General features: G+C 42.0%; 8 non-coding genes across 8 annotated transcripts; all 8 read left to right on the forward strand.

Moving 5' to 3' along the window:
- Positions 1–72: 72 nt before the first annotated feature.
- LOC141197882 (U2 spliceosomal RNA) lies at positions 73–254 on the forward strand. The gene has a single exon (XR_012269907.1). It is a non-coding gene; the product is annotated as a U2 spliceosomal RNA (small nuclear RNA).
- Positions 255–1,372: 1,118 nt separating this feature from the next.
- Positions 1,373–1,563, forward strand: LOC141198294 (U2 spliceosomal RNA). Its single transcript, XR_012270247.1, has one exon. It is a non-coding gene; the product is annotated as a U2 spliceosomal RNA (small nuclear RNA).
- Positions 1,564–2,681: 1,118 nt separating this feature from the next.
- Positions 2,682–2,872, forward strand: LOC141198452 (U2 spliceosomal RNA). Its single transcript, XR_012270402.1, has one exon. It is a non-coding gene; the product is annotated as a U2 spliceosomal RNA (small nuclear RNA).
- A 1,118-nt stretch (positions 2,873–3,990) lies between these two features.
- LOC141198295 (U2 spliceosomal RNA) lies at positions 3,991–4,181 on the forward strand. The gene has a single exon (XR_012270248.1). It is a non-coding gene; the product is annotated as a U2 spliceosomal RNA (small nuclear RNA).
- Positions 4,182–5,296: 1,115 nt separating this feature from the next.
- LOC141198297 (U2 spliceosomal RNA) lies at positions 5,297–5,487 on the forward strand. Its single transcript, XR_012270250.1, has one exon. It is a non-coding gene; the product is annotated as a U2 spliceosomal RNA (small nuclear RNA).
- Positions 5,488–6,602: 1,115 nt separating this feature from the next.
- LOC141198298 (U2 spliceosomal RNA) lies at positions 6,603–6,793 on the forward strand. Its single transcript, XR_012270251.1, has one exon. It is a non-coding gene; the product is annotated as a U2 spliceosomal RNA (small nuclear RNA).
- Positions 6,794–13,268: 6,475 nt separating this feature from the next.
- LOC141197973 (U2 spliceosomal RNA) lies at positions 13,269–13,462 on the forward strand. Its single transcript, XR_012269973.1, has one exon. It is a non-coding gene; the product is annotated as a U2 spliceosomal RNA (small nuclear RNA).
- Positions 13,463–14,580: 1,118 nt separating this feature from the next.
- Positions 14,581–14,771, forward strand: LOC141198299 (U2 spliceosomal RNA). The gene has a single exon (XR_012270252.1). It is a non-coding gene; the product is annotated as a U2 spliceosomal RNA (small nuclear RNA).
- Positions 14,772–14,778: the final 7 nt, after the last annotated feature.

Here is a 14,778-nt window from a genome sequence, read left to right on the forward strand (position 1 = left end):
CTCCTCCGGGAAGGGTCCACATGAATCCTCACCTCGTGCGCTGTTTTGGTGTGACTTCGGTCACATTTTTCAGTGCCTTGGATGCAGCTTCAATCAAAAAATCTGTTCTTATCAGTTTAATATCTGATACGTCCCCTATCTGGGGACCATATATTAAATGGATTTTTAGAACAGGGAGATGGAAAAAGAGCTTGCTCTGTCCACTCCACGAATTGACCTGGTATTGCAGTATCTCCAGGACCGGTGCACCCCTTCTTTAATGCAGTTTCTAAAATCAGAAAGAATTGAATTCAATGTTTTTTGTTCATTTTGCTTGTTTGTCGGATTTTGGGATGGACTCTTTGGCTTTGCTTTTCTTCTCCTCATTGGATTTTTCATGTTCAAAGTTGCAGAAGCCAGATTACAAGCTCATTTTGGTTCAACTTCAGCAACTGTGCATTGCATTGCCATGTAATGTAATGAAATGCTATCTTTCTAGCTCTCCCTTTTTACTTCCTTTTGGATAAACAGACATATTAGGCAAGCATTTTGGAGCTTTCACCTAAATAACTACAGGTGGTGAGATAAGCTGCACAATATAATTGACCTTTCAGTATATTGTTGCACACACACCATCTATTTAGCAAATGCCCTTGTTATCAACAGCAGCCTTTTAAACTCACCTGAGCTAACAGGTATGTGCGCTGGTTACTCTGCTGCGCTTAAAATTTCTTTTTTGGTTTGCTACAATGCCTTTTCTGAAACGTTGTCTCCCTCTGCTGGAACACTGACTTCTTTCATTTAATGCCTGCAGACTATAAAAGAGAACCCAACCCAAAAAGTTTGGTTGATTAGTCTGTGGCATTCTGTTAAACTGTTGCTTATGGCGGTCTCTGTGAGCTTCTCAGCGACATTCAGCCAGCCAGGTATCCTGCCTGCAGTAGATGGAATGTGGCAATGGAACGCTGGCTGCGCGTGTCATAATAGGCTCTGAGCCTTTATATACCTGTGCACAGCAGCAGCCACCTTCAGTCTGCTGCTGGACAGCCAGCAGCAGCAGCAGCAGCAGGAGAGGTATGTAATCAGCAGCCCTCCTGCTAAGGGTAGACAGCTGCTCGTTCCACCCCACCCCCCGCCTTAATTGGTTCTCCTCCCTTCCAACGGTGTTGAGGCGGGTGGGAACAGCAGGGGGTGAAGGTGCTGTGTTTAAAGAGGTGGAGTTATGCAGATCTAAAACGCGTGGATTGCAGCAGCAGCAAGCCGAAAAGTGCAGGCATGTAAGGGATCTAGAGGTTGACAACATGTCTTCTTAACGGGAGTCCAGGAGCTCATCTCCACAAATGGACTTTTCAGGATCCTTGGGTGGCTCCGTAGTTTGAAACCAATTCTGGTTATCGCTTCTCGGCCTTTTGGCTAAGATCAAGTGTAGTATCTGTTCTTATCAGTTTAATATCTGATACGTCCCCTATCTGGGGACCATATATTAAATGGATTTTTAGAACAGGGAGATGGAAAAAGAGCTTGCTCTGTCCACTCCACGCATTGACCTGGTATTGCAGTATCTCCAGGACCGGTGCACCCCTTCTTTAATGCAGTTTCTAAAATCAGAAAGAATTGAATTCAATGTTTTTTGTTCATTTTGCTTGTTTGTCGGATTTTGGGATGGACTCTTTGGCTTTGCTTTTCTTCTCCTCATTGGATTTTTCATGTTCAAAGTTGCAGAAGCCAGATTACAAGCTCATTTTGGTTCAACTTCAGCAACTGTGCATTGCATTGCCATGTAATGTAATGAAATGCTATCTTTCTAGCTCTCCCTTTTTACTTCCTTTTGGATAAACAGACATATTAGGCAAGCATTTTGGAGCTTTCACCTAAATAACTACAGGTGGTGAGATAAGCTGCACAATATAATTGACCTTTCAGTATATTGTTGCACACACACCATCTATTTAGCAAATGCCCTTGTTATCAACAGCAGCCTTTTAAACTCACCTGAGCTAACAGGTATGTGCGCTGGTTACTCTGCTGCGCTTAAAATTTCTTTTTTGGTTTGCTACAATGCCTTTTCTGAAATGTTGTCTCCCTCTGCTGGAACACTGACTTCTTTCATTTAATGCCTGCAGACTATAAAAGAGAACCCAACCCAAAAAGTTTGGTTGATTAGTCTGTGGCATTCTGTTAAACTGTTGCTTATGGCGGTCTCTGTGAGCTTCTCAGCGACATTCAGCCAGCCAGGTATCCTGCCTGCAGTAGATGGAATGTGGCAATGGAACGCTGGCTGCGCGTGTCATAATAGGCTCTGAGCCTTTATATACCTGTGCACAGCAGCAGCCACCTTCAGTCTGCTGCTGGACAGCCAGCAGCAGCAGCAGCAGCAGGAGAGGTATGTAATCAACAGCCCTCCTGCTAAGGGTAGACAGCTGCTCGTTCCACCCCACCCCCCGCCTTAATTGGTTCTCCTCCCTTCCAACGGTGTTGAGGCGGGTGGGAACAGCAGGGGGTGAAGGTGCTGTGTTTAAAGAGGTGGAGTTATGCAGATCTAAAACGCGTGGATTGCAGCAGCAGCAAGCCGAAAAGTGCAGGCATGTAAGGGATCTAGAGGTTGACAACATGTCTTCTTAACGGGAGTCCAGGAGCTCATCTCCACAAATGGACTTTTCAGGATCCTTGGGTGGCTCCGTAGTTTGAAACCAATTCTGGTTATCGCTTCTCGGCCTTTTGGCTAAGATCAAGTGTAGTATCTGTTCTTATCAGTTTAATATCTGATACGTCCTCTATCTGGGGACCATATATTAAATGGATTTTTAGAACAGGGAGATGGAAAAAGAGCTTGCTCTGTCCACTCCACGCATTGACCTGGTATTGCAGTATCTCCAGGACCGGTGCACCCCTTCTTTAATGCAGTTTCTAAAATCAGAAAGAATTGATTTCAATGTGTTTTGTTCATTTTGCTTGTTTGTCGGATTTTGGGATGGACTCTTTGGCTTTGCTTTTCTTCTCCTCATTGGATTTTTCATGTTCAAAGTTGCAGAAGCCAGATTACAAGCTCATTTTGGTTCAACTTCAGCAACTGTGCATTGCATTGCCATGTAATGTAATGAAATGCTATCTTTCTAGCTCTCCCTTTTTACTTCCTTTTGGATAAACAGACATATTAGGCAAGCATTTTGGAGCTTTCACCTAAATAACTACAGGTGGTGAGATAAGCTGCACAATATAATTGACCTTTCAGTATATTGTTGCACACACACCATCTATTTAGCAAATGCCCTTGTTATCAACAGCAGCCTTTTAAACTCACCTGAGCTAACAGGTATGTGCGCTGGTTACTCTGCTGCGCTTAAAATTTCTTTTTTGGTTTGCTACAATGCCTTTTCTGAAACGTTGTCTCCCTCTGCTGGAACACTGACTTCTTTCATTTAATGCCTGCAGACTATAAAAGAGAACCCAACCCAAAAAGTTTGGTTGATTAGTCTGTGGCATTCTGTTAAACTGTTGCTTATGGCGGTCTCTGTGAGCTTCTCAGCGACATTCAGCCAGCCAGGTATCCTGCCTGCAGTAGATGGAATGTGGCAATGGAACGCTGGCTGCGCGTGTCATAATAGGCTCTGAGCCTTTATATACCTGTGCACAGCAGCAGCCACCTTCAGTCTGCTGCTGGACAGCCAGCAGCAGCAGCAGCAGCAGGAGAGGTATGTAATCAGCAGCCCTCCTGCAAAGGGTAGACAGCTGCTCGTTCCACCCCACCCCCCGCCTTAATTGGTTCTCCTCCCTTCCAACGGTGTTGAGGCGGGTGGGAACAGCAGGGGGTGAAGGTGCTGTGTTTAAAGAGGTGGAGTTATGCAGATCTAAAACGCGTGGATTGCAGCAGCAGCAAGCCGAAAAGTGCAGGCATGTAAGGGATCTAGAGGTTGACAACATGTCTTCTTAACGGGAGTCCAGGAGCTCATCTCCACAAATGGACTTTTCAGGATCCTTGGGTGGCTCCGTAGTTTGAAACCAATTCTGGTTATCGCTTCTCGGCCTTTTGGCTAAGATCAAGTGTAGTATCTGTTCTTATCAGTTTAATATCTGATACGTCCCCTATCTGGGGACCATATATTAAATGGATTTTTAGAACAGGGAGATGGAAAAAGAGCTTGCTCTGTCCACTCCACGCATTGACCTGGTATTGCAGTATCTCCAGGACCGGTGCACCCCTTCTTTAATGCAGTTTCTAAAATCAGAAAGAATTGAATTCAATGTTTTTTGTTCATTTTGCTTGTTTGTCGGATTTTGGGATGGACTCTTTGGCTTTGCTTTTCTTCTCCTCATTGGATTTTTCATGTTCAAAGTTGCAGAAGCCAGATTACAAGCTCATTTTGGTTCAACTTCAGCAACTGTGCATTGCATTGCCATGTAATGTAATGAAATGCTATCTTTCTAGCTCTCCCTTTTTACTTCCTTTTGGATAAACAGACATATTAGGCAAGCATTTTGGAGCTTTCACCTAAATAACTACAGGTGGTGAGATAAGCTGCACAATATAATTGACCTTTCAGTATATTGTTGCACACACACCATCTATTTAGCAAATGCCCTTGTTATCAACAGCAGCCTTTTAAACTCACCTGAGCTAACAGGTATGTGCGCTGGTTACTTTGCTGCGCTTAAAATTTCTTTTTTGGTTTGCTACAATGCCTTTTCTGAAACGTTGTCTCCCTCTGCTGGAACACTGACTTCTTTCATTTAATGCCTGCAGACTATAAAAGAGAACCCAACCCAAAAAGTTTGGTTGATTAGTCTGTGGCATTCTGTTAAACTGTTGCTTATGGCGGTCTCTGTGAGCTTCTCAGCGACATTCAGCCAGCCAGGTATCCTGCCTGCAGTAGATGGAATGTGGCAATGGAACGCTTGCTGCGCGTGTCATAATAGGCTCTGAGCCTTTATATACCTGTGCACAGCAGCAGCCACCTTCAGTCTGCTGCTGGACAGCCAGCAGCAGCAGCAGCAGGAGAGGTATGTAATCAGCAGCCCTCCTGCTAAGGGTAGACAGCTGCTCGTTCCACCCCACCCCCCGCCTTAATTGGTTCTCCTCCCTTCCAACGGTGTTGAGGCGGGTGGGAACAGCAGGGGGTGAAGGTGCTGTGTTTAAAGAGGTGGAGTTATGCAGATCTAAAACGCGTGGATTGCAGCAGCAGCAAGCCGAAAAGTGCAGGCATGTAAGGGATCTAGAGGTTGACAACATGTCTTCTTAACGGGAGTCCAGGAGCTCATCTCCACAAATGGACTTTTCAGGATCCTTGGGTGGCTCCGTAGTTTGAAACCAATTCTGGTTATCGCTTCTCGGCCTTTTGGCTAAGATCAAGTGTAGTATCTGTTCTTATCAGTTTAATATCTGATACGTCCCCTATCTGGGGACCATATATTAAATGGATTTTTAGAACAGGGAGATGGAAAAAGAGCTTGCTCTGTCCACTCCACGCATTGACCTGGTATTGCAGTATCTCCAGGACCGGTGCACCCCTTCTTTAATGCAGTTTCTAAAATCAGAAAGAATTGAATTCAATGTTTTTTGTTCATTTTGCTTGTTTGTCGGATTTTGGGATGGACTCTTTGGCTTTGCTTTTCTTCTCCTCATTGGATTTTTCATGTTCAAAGTTGCAGAAGCCAGATTACAAGCTCATTTTGGTTCAACTTCAGCAACTGTGCATTGCATTGCCATGTAATGTAATGAAATGCTATCTTTCTAGCTCTCCCTTTTTACTTCCTTTTGGATAAACAGACATATTAGGCAAGCATTTTGGAGCTTTCACCTAAATAACTACAGGTGGTGAGATAAGCTGCACAATATAATTGACCTTTCAGTATATTGTTGCACACATACCATCTATTTAGGAAATGCCCTTGTTATCAACAGCAGCCTTTTAAACTCACCTGAGCTAACAGGTATGTGCGCTGGTTACTCTGCTGCGCTTAAAATTTCTTTTTTGGTTTGCTACAATGCCTTTTCTGAAACGTTGTCTCCCTCTGCTGGAACACTGACTTCTTTCATTTAATGCCTGCAGACTATAAAAGAGAACCCAACCCAAAAAGTTTGGTTGATTAGTCTGTGGCATTCTGTTAAACTGTTGCTTATGGCGGTCTCTGTGAGCTTCTCAGCGACATTCAGCCAGCCAGGTATCCTGCCTGCAGTAGATGGAATGTGGCAATGGAACGCTGGCTGCGCGTGTCATAATAGGCTCTGAGCCTTTATATACCTGTGCACAGCAGCAGCCACCTTCAATCTGCTGCTGGACAGCCAGCAGCAGCAGCAGCAGGAGAGGTATGTAATCAGCAGCCCTCCTGCTAAGGGTAGACAGCTGCTCGTTCCACCCCACCCCCCGCCTTAATTGGTTCTCCTCCCTTCCAACGGTGTTGAGGCGGGTGGGAACAGCAGGGGGTGAAGGTGCTGTGTTTAAAGAGGTGGAGTTATGCAGATCTAAAACGCGTGGATTGCAGCAGCAGCAAGCCGAAAAGTGCAGGCATGTAAGGGATCTAGAGGTTGACAACATGTCTTCTTAACGGGAGTCCAGGAGCTCATCTCCACAAATGGACTTTTCAGGATCCTTGGGTGGCTCCGTAGTTTGAAACCAATTCTGGTTATCGCTTCTCGGCCTTTTGGCTAAGATCAAGTGTAGTATCTGTTCTTATCAGTTTAATATCTGATACGTCCCCTATCTGGGGACCATATATTAAATGGATTTTTAGAACAGGGAGATGGAAAAAGAGCTTGCTCTGTCCACTCCACGCATTGACCTGGTATTGCAGTATCTCCAGGACCGGTGCACCCCTTCTTTAATGCAGTTTCTATAATCAGAAAGAATTGAATTCAATGTTTTTTGTTCATTTTGCTTGTTTGTCGGATTTTGGGATGGACTCTTTGGCTTTGCTTTTCTTCTCCTCATTGGATTTTTCATGTTCAAAGTTGCAGAAGCCAGATTACAAGCTCATTTTGGTTCAACTTCAGCAACTGTGCATTGCATTGCCATGTAATGTAATGAAATGCTATCTTTCTAGCTCTCCCTTTTTACTTCCTTTTGGATAAACAGACATATTAGGCAAGCATTTTGGAGCTTTCACCTAAATAACTACAGGTGGTGAGATAAGCTGCACAATATAATTGACCTTTCAGTATATTGTTGCACACACACCATCTATTTAGCAAATGCCCTTGTTATCAACAGCAGCCTTTTAAACTCACCTGAGCTAACAGGTATGTGCGCTGGTTACTCTGCTGCGCTTAAAATTTCTTTTTTGGTTTGCTACAATGCCTTTTCTGAAACGTTGTCTCCCTCTGCTGGAACACTGACTTCTTTCATTTAATGCCTGCAGACTATAAAAGAGAACCCAACCCAAAAAGTTTGGTTGATTAGTCTGTGGCATTCTGTTAAACTGTTGCTTATGGCGGTCTCTGTGAGCTTCTCAGCGACATTCAGCCAGCCAGGTATCCTGCCTGCAGTAGATGGAATGTGGCAATGGAACGCTGGCTGCGCGTGTCATAATAGGCTCTGAGCCTTTATATACCTGTGCACAGCAGCAGCCACCTTCAGTCTGCTGCTGGACAGCCAGCAGCAGCAGCAGCAGCAGCAGGAGAGGTATGTAATCAGCAGCCCTCCTGCTAAGGGTAGACAGCTGCTCGTTCCACCCCACCCCCCGCCTTAATTGGTTCTCCTCCCTTCCAACGGTGTTGAGGCGGGTGGGAACAGCAGGGGGTGAAGGTGCTGTGTTTAAAGAGGTGGAGTTATGCAGATCTAAAACGCGTGGATTGCAGCAGCAGCAAGCCGAAAAGTGCAGGCATGTAAGGGATCTAGAGGTTGACAACATGTCTTCTTAACGGGAGTCCAGGAGCTCATCTCCACAAATGGACTTTTCAGGATCCTTGGGTGGCTCCGTAGTTTGAAACCAATTCTGGTTATCGCTTCTCGGCCTTTTGGCTGCGGTCAAGTGTCTTGTACAGGCGACTGTGGTCCAGAAGGTACTCGGGTACCCCTCTCCTCGGCCTTGCAGGGTGACCCACTTCGGTGGGCTCCCCTGCCTGCTGCTATTGGGAGAGGGCTTAGTCCCAGGGTAACGGGTTGCGATCCCCCCCAGCCTCTCAGGTGTTTCTGTTTACAGAACTCTGAAAGGCGCAGATTGCAAGCGGTTTGCGATTTGCTTTTTCTTGTTGCGTTACCATGGAGGTTGACCCCAACCTCGTGCCTCACTATGCGAGGCTTAAAAACACTATCCGTATTCATTTCACAGAGGGCGGAAGTGATGAAAGGAAATTGCGGTACGTAGTCCAGGACGTGCTTGAAGGGCTCTTTCATGTGCAGAAGAACGAGATTCTCTCTATCCAGGATTATCCGAGGCGTGGCGATTATGACATCACCTTCACCGGGGAAGGCATTTTTCAGGATGTCCTGGTAAGAGCCAGAAAGGCAAAAAACAATCCTATTCTAAAAGGAATACAAGTTATCGAGCACGTCCTGGATGAGGTAAAAATGGTAATCCTTAAAGTATTTTCTCCTTTCGTTACTTCAGTGGAACTAACATGTTTTCTTTCAATGTACTTTAAAAGTGTAAAATGTATAGGGAAAGTACTTAATGAGTTTCACATATGGACGTCCAAATGGAAATTTCTAGTAACATGTGAAAGAGACCCTAATTTCCCAGGCGGTGTGAAACTCCCTCCTGCACGTTTTAAAATAGGTTCCTCAAATGGAGACTTCTTTTTTTCTGGTATGCCACCCTTTTGTAGAAACTGTGGAAAATATGGCCATTTTAAGGATGACTGTGAGGCAACCTGTAGAAACTGTGCTAGTACAGAACATGACACCAAAGAATGTCCTCATGATAAAAAATGTAATTTCTGCCAAAAACCTGGTCATTTTTATTTTTCATGCCCACATAGGTTCTGGGAGGCCGAACAGAGACGGAAGGAAAAGGCCAGGACATCCGAAAATGAACCAACAGGTCAGACCACCCCTCAGGAGGAGGAACAACAACCTGGAGCCTCAGCGAGCAAAGAGGGCAATTCGAGTGATGAGGAAAGCTCAGAGGTAATGAAGGGTAACTCCCAAGCAGTGAGGAAAAGTTGGCACCAAGACAACAGGGAGGCTAAAAGAAAGGCAGAAAAGGAACAAAAGGGCATGATCGGTAAAACCAAAAGAGACCGGCAGAAGGTTGACACCGAGCCCGAGGCAAAAACTGGGTTTCCTGGGCCTGAGTCTGAGGCTAACTGGACTACGGTGGGTCCCCATAAAAAGAAAAGAGGGAAGAAAGATGGTTCGAATGGAGCGGCTGATGGGGATCAGATGGACACATCTCCTGGTGGGGAGGTGGACGTTGGTCCCCCAAAAGTCCCGGACCCTGCTGACCCCGGTGGGGAGCCGGGCCTTGCCAGCTCCGTGAGCTCGGGTACATTGCCTTGTACCCAACCTTCCCCTGTGTGTCGGCCTCCCCTGGGTGCAGGGGAGCCACCTGGGGACCCACCTGATAAGGATCTGAATGGCCAGCCCATGGAGACCCAGGGTGCTGTTCATCTTAGTTGTCTCCCAAGCTACTCACATGTAGCGTTGGGTCATTGTCTTGGTGAGTCAAGTTCCTCCTCCATGGAGTCCTTACTTACGATAAATTCGGACGAGGGAAGTAGCTCGAGCGTAAGTGGTCTGGCCGGTTCAGCGGATAGGAAGTAAGTTCCGTATTTCTGTTTTATATAATTTTTTTACTTTCCTCCAATGGCAGAACTTAAGGGCATTTCCCTCAATGTGAGGGGTCTAAAATCAAAAACCAGAAGAGTAACATTATTTAATTTTTTAACTTGTCTTACGGCTTCCGTCTTCTTTTTACAGGAATGCAATATCCCCCACACAGTATCCTACAAAAAATACAAAGAGGATTGGAAATGTGGCCCATCAGTGTGGTCCGGGTCAAATGTTACCGGATCAGCAGGGATAGCTATACTTTTTAAGGGAAACGTTCAAATTGATTTTATCCAAGAGATTTTACCAGGTCGTATGTTATTAGTTAAAGCTTTTATTAATGGTGTAAAATGGCAATTTTTAAATTTTTATGGGTCCCCAGATAAAATTGAAAGAGCTGACATGTTAGAGATTTTACCATTATTTATTAATACCTCTGAACCTTTTATCTTGGCAGGTGATTTTAATTGTATTTTAAAGGGTGAAAGTCGGCGCTCTACAGCCGTAAGTAGAAACTATGACAAAACTACCGGTATGTTAAGTAATATTTTAAGTGATTTTAGACTTGTTGATATTTATAAAGAATGCAACAAGACTAGTTCAGTAGAAGCCGGCTTTACCTGGAGCAATTTAAATTGCAGTTCAAGAATAGATTTTATATTCGGTTCAGAACAAATTTTACCTGATAAATGTGAAACCCACGATAATATCTTCTCAGATCATAAATTTTTATCTTTTAGTGTAAAAATTAATGCTAATAAAAAATGTGGGAAAAAAACTTGGAAAATGAATGTATCCCTTTTAAATGATTCTAAGATTTTATCGGATTTTATTGAATTTTATAAAAACTGCAGGAGGAAGAAAGATGTAAATGTCCCTATAAGTGCCTGGTGGGATAAAATGAAAAAAAAAATAAAAGATTTTTTTATTAAGAAAAGCATATATAAAGCAAAAGAAAAGCTAGAATTATATAATAATTTAAATACCCGGTTACAGACCTTATATAAACTTAGAGAAAATGGTCTAGAAGTAGAAAAAGATATTAAAATACTGAAAGAAGAAATAACAAAATCACTAGAACAAAAAGGGAAAGAGCTCATTTTCCGCTCCAGAATAAAACACGTGGAGGAAGACGAAAAATGTTCTAGATATTTTTTTAAAAAAATTAGAGAGAAAAAAACAGTAATTGAAGATATAGATGGAGAGAAAAATATGGGAAAAATTTTGGAAAAGGTACATGGTTACTATTTTAATCTTTTTAATGATAAAAGAATAGATGAAAATATAATGCAAAATTCTCTAGAAGAAATAACATCTGTTTTAGATACCGCCTCCCAAGAGTTTTTATCAAAAAACATAACAGAAGAAGAAATTTTACAAACCATAAAAAGTTTTAAAATTGGAAAAGTCCCTGGATCAGACGGTATTCCTATAGAGTTTTATGTAAAATTTTATGATATTTTAAAAGAGGATCTGTTTTATGTTTTTACTGAAGTTTTTAATGATAAGGTTTTATTAAAATCCTGGAAAAAAGGGGAGGTCTCATTATTATATAAGAAAGGTGATAAGACAGACTTAAAAAACTGGAGACCTATAACCCTACTAAACTGTGACTATAAAATAATGGCAAAAATTTGTGCAAACCGCCTTAAAAAAATTATAGGAAAAATAATCCACTCAAACCAAGTATGTGGTGTGCCTGAGCGCAGTATCTGGGACAATCTAAACCTTGTTAAAGACTGTATTGAAGACATTAAAAACAGAAAAGGGAAGATGGCAATTTTATCAATTGACTTCGAAAAAGCTTTTGATCAGATTTCTCATTTTTATCTTTTTAAGGTTTTAGAAAAAATGGGCATACCAGAAAGGTTTTTATTATCTCTTAAAGCGTTTTATAAGGACTGCACAAGTATGATTTTAGTAAATGGTTTCAAGACACAAGATGTTTTTTTAAAATCAGGGGTAAAACAGGGGTGCCCCCTGTCCCCACTACTTTTTATTTGTGCTCTTGAGCCACTTTTATGTGCAATCCGTAGAGATAGACAAATATGTGGTATCCCTCTACCTGGAAGCAAAGGAACAGAAGCAAAAGTGGTGGGTTACATGGACGATGTGGCGGTCCTTTGCCGAGATGCACCATCACTACAAAACTCACTCAAACAGATCCAATCCTTTTGTACAGCTTCTGGTTTTAAGGTTAATTTTAATAAGAGTAGTATTTTAAATATTGGGGAGATGATTTTACACAATGTTTTTATTCCAATAACTGACTCTATTAATATTTTAGGTATTTCTTTCTGTGAATCCAATAATGGTCTAAATAACTGGGAGGCGGTAGCTCAGAAAGTGAATACGAAAATATGTATGTGGAATATGAGAAAATTAACGATGGAGGGTAAAGTATTAATTATAAAAATGGTCATTTTGCCTCTTTTATTGTATTTGAGTTTGGTTTTCCCTCCCCCTGTAAATATTTTAAAAAAGATCACTAAAGCATGTTTTACTTTTTTCTGGAGTTCTAAGATGGAGAAATTAAAAAGAGAAATTGTAACAAAACCAAAGCTCAAAGGTGGGAAAGACTTTCCAGATTTTAGTAGGTTCCTTTTAATTAAATTTTTTTGCTTCTGTTTTAATGCCCTTTTTAAAAATCACTATTGGTCCTTTTTTATGCGTTATAACACTGGTTTTTTTATGAGAAAGTTTGGGTGGTTTGAAACGGTTTTATCATCTCCATATGCTTTTAAACTGCCAACGCATTATTTAATTTTAGAAAAAATAGTGATTCATTTTAATTTAGGGGGTAAAGAAGCGGGAGATCTACAAAATAGTAAGAAATTAATTAAAAGTCTTTGTAAAAATGAAGAGTTATGTAACATTGAGCGCTATGATGATGAACAAATATTGAATATATGGAAAGTCATTAATGCAAAATATCTTTTTAATATACAGAAAGATTTGGCTTGGAGCTGCGCACACCAATGTCTTCCGTGCCGGGCATTCCAACATAGAAGAGGACTCGTGAGGTCTGCCATTTGCCCAAGAAGCGGATGTCAAGAGGAGGAATCAGTGAAACATCTACTATGGACTTGTCCTTTTGCAAAAGCGTTCTGGAGAAAATTGCTCCCTCTGATGGAAAAAGTGGCAGACCTCAAAGACTTTAACTACGCCACAATACTTTATGGACTTATGGAATGCCCAACAGAAGACCAAAAAATTATGGCATGGAAGACAATAAATTGCGCCAAAATAGCTCTCTGGAAAGCACGAAATATTTTAATTTTTAATCATGATGAATTGTCTTTAAATGATGTTTTTAGTTTTTGTTTAAGTGAAATGTATGTATATTTTTTATTAGATAAAAAAAATAATCCAAATATCTCCCTAAAATGGGATGTCAATGTATGGAACACATTTTGAATTTTTGTAACATTTTATTAATTTGAATATATGCAAATTTTTATCCTATTGAATAATTTATGTTTTTAAGTCTCGTATGTTTCGAGACAATGTATAAAAATTTGTAATGATGTAAAATGTTGCTTTTATTTCTGTACATCTGTGTAATTTTTAAATAAAACTGGTTTTATCCCTGTGAGGGGATAGCCAAATTAAAAAAAAAAAAAAAATCTGTTCTTATCAGTTTAATATCTGATACGTCCCCTATCTGGGGACCATACATTAAATGGATTTTTAGAACAGGGAGATGGAAAAAGAGCTTGCTCTGTCCACTCCACGCATTGACCTGGTATTGCAGTATCTCCAGGACCTGTGCACCCCTTCTTTAATGCAGTTTCTAAAATCAGAAAGAATTGAATTCAATGTTTTTTGTTCATTTTGCTTGTTTGTCGGATTTTGGGATGGACTCTTTGGCTTTGCTTTTCTTCTCCTCATTGGATTTTTCATGTTCAAAGTTGCAGAAGCCAGATTACAAGCTCATTTTGGTTCAACTTCAGCAACTGTGCATTGCATTGCCATGTAATGTAATGAAATGCTATCTTTCTAGCTCTCCCTTTTTACTTCCTTTTGGATAAACAGACATATTAGGCAAGCATTTTGGAGCTTTCACCTAAATAACTACAGGTGGTGAGATAAGCTGCACAATATAATTGACCTTTCAGTATATTGTTGCACACACACCATCTATTTAGCAAATGCCCTTGTTATCAACAGCAGCCTTTTAAACTCACCTGAGCTAACAGGTATGTGCGCTGGTTACTCTGCTGCGCTTAAAATTTCTTTTTTGGTTTGCTACAATGCCTTTTCTGAAACGTTGTCTCCCTCTGCTGGAACACTGACTTCTTTCATTTAATGCCTGCAGACTATAAAAGAGAACCCAACCCAAAAAGTTTGGTTGATTAGTCTGTGGCATTCTGTTAAACTGTTGCTTATGGCGGTCTCTGTGAGCTTCTCAGCGACATTCAGCCAGCCAGGTATCCTGCCTGCAGTAGATGGAATGTGGCAATGGAACGCTGGCTGCGCGTGTCATAATAGGCTCTGAGCCTTTATATACCTGTGCACAGCAGCAGCCACCTTCAGTCTGCTGCTGGACAGCCAGCAGCAGCAGCAGCAGCAGGAGAGGTATGTAATCAGCAGCCCTCCTGCTAAGGGTAGACAGCTGCTCGTTCCACCCCACCCCCCGCCTTAATTGGTTCTCCTCCCTTCCAACGGTGTTGAGGCGGGTGGGAACAGCAGGGGGTGAAGGTGCTGTGTTTAAAGAGGTGGAGTTATGCAGATCTAAAACGTGTGGATTGCAGCAGCAGCAAGCCGAAAAGTGCAGGCATGTAAGGGATCTAGAGGTTGACAACATGTCTTCTTAACGGGAGTCCAGGAGCTCATCTCCACAAATGGACTTTTCAGGATCCTTGGGTGGCTCCGTAGTTTGAAACCAATTCTGGTTATCGCTTCTCGGCCTTTTGGCTAAGATCAAGTGTAGTATCTGTTCTTATCAGTTTAATATCTGATACGTCCCCTATCTGGGGACCATATATTAAATGGATTTTTAGAACAGGGAGATGGAAAAAGAGCTTGCTCTGTCCACTCCACGCATTGACCTGGTATTGCAGTATCTCCAGGACCGGTGCACCCCTTCTTTAAT

Source organism: Phyllobates terribilis, unplaced genomic scaffold, assembly GCF_046119375.1.
Source record: "Phyllobates terribilis strain yellow unplaced genomic scaffold, ASM4611937v1 Scaffold_94__1_contigs__length_6153435, whole genome shotgun sequence".
In the NCBI taxonomy this organism is placed as follows: domain Eukaryota; kingdom Metazoa; phylum Chordata; class Amphibia; order Anura; family Dendrobatidae; genus Phyllobates; species Phyllobates terribilis.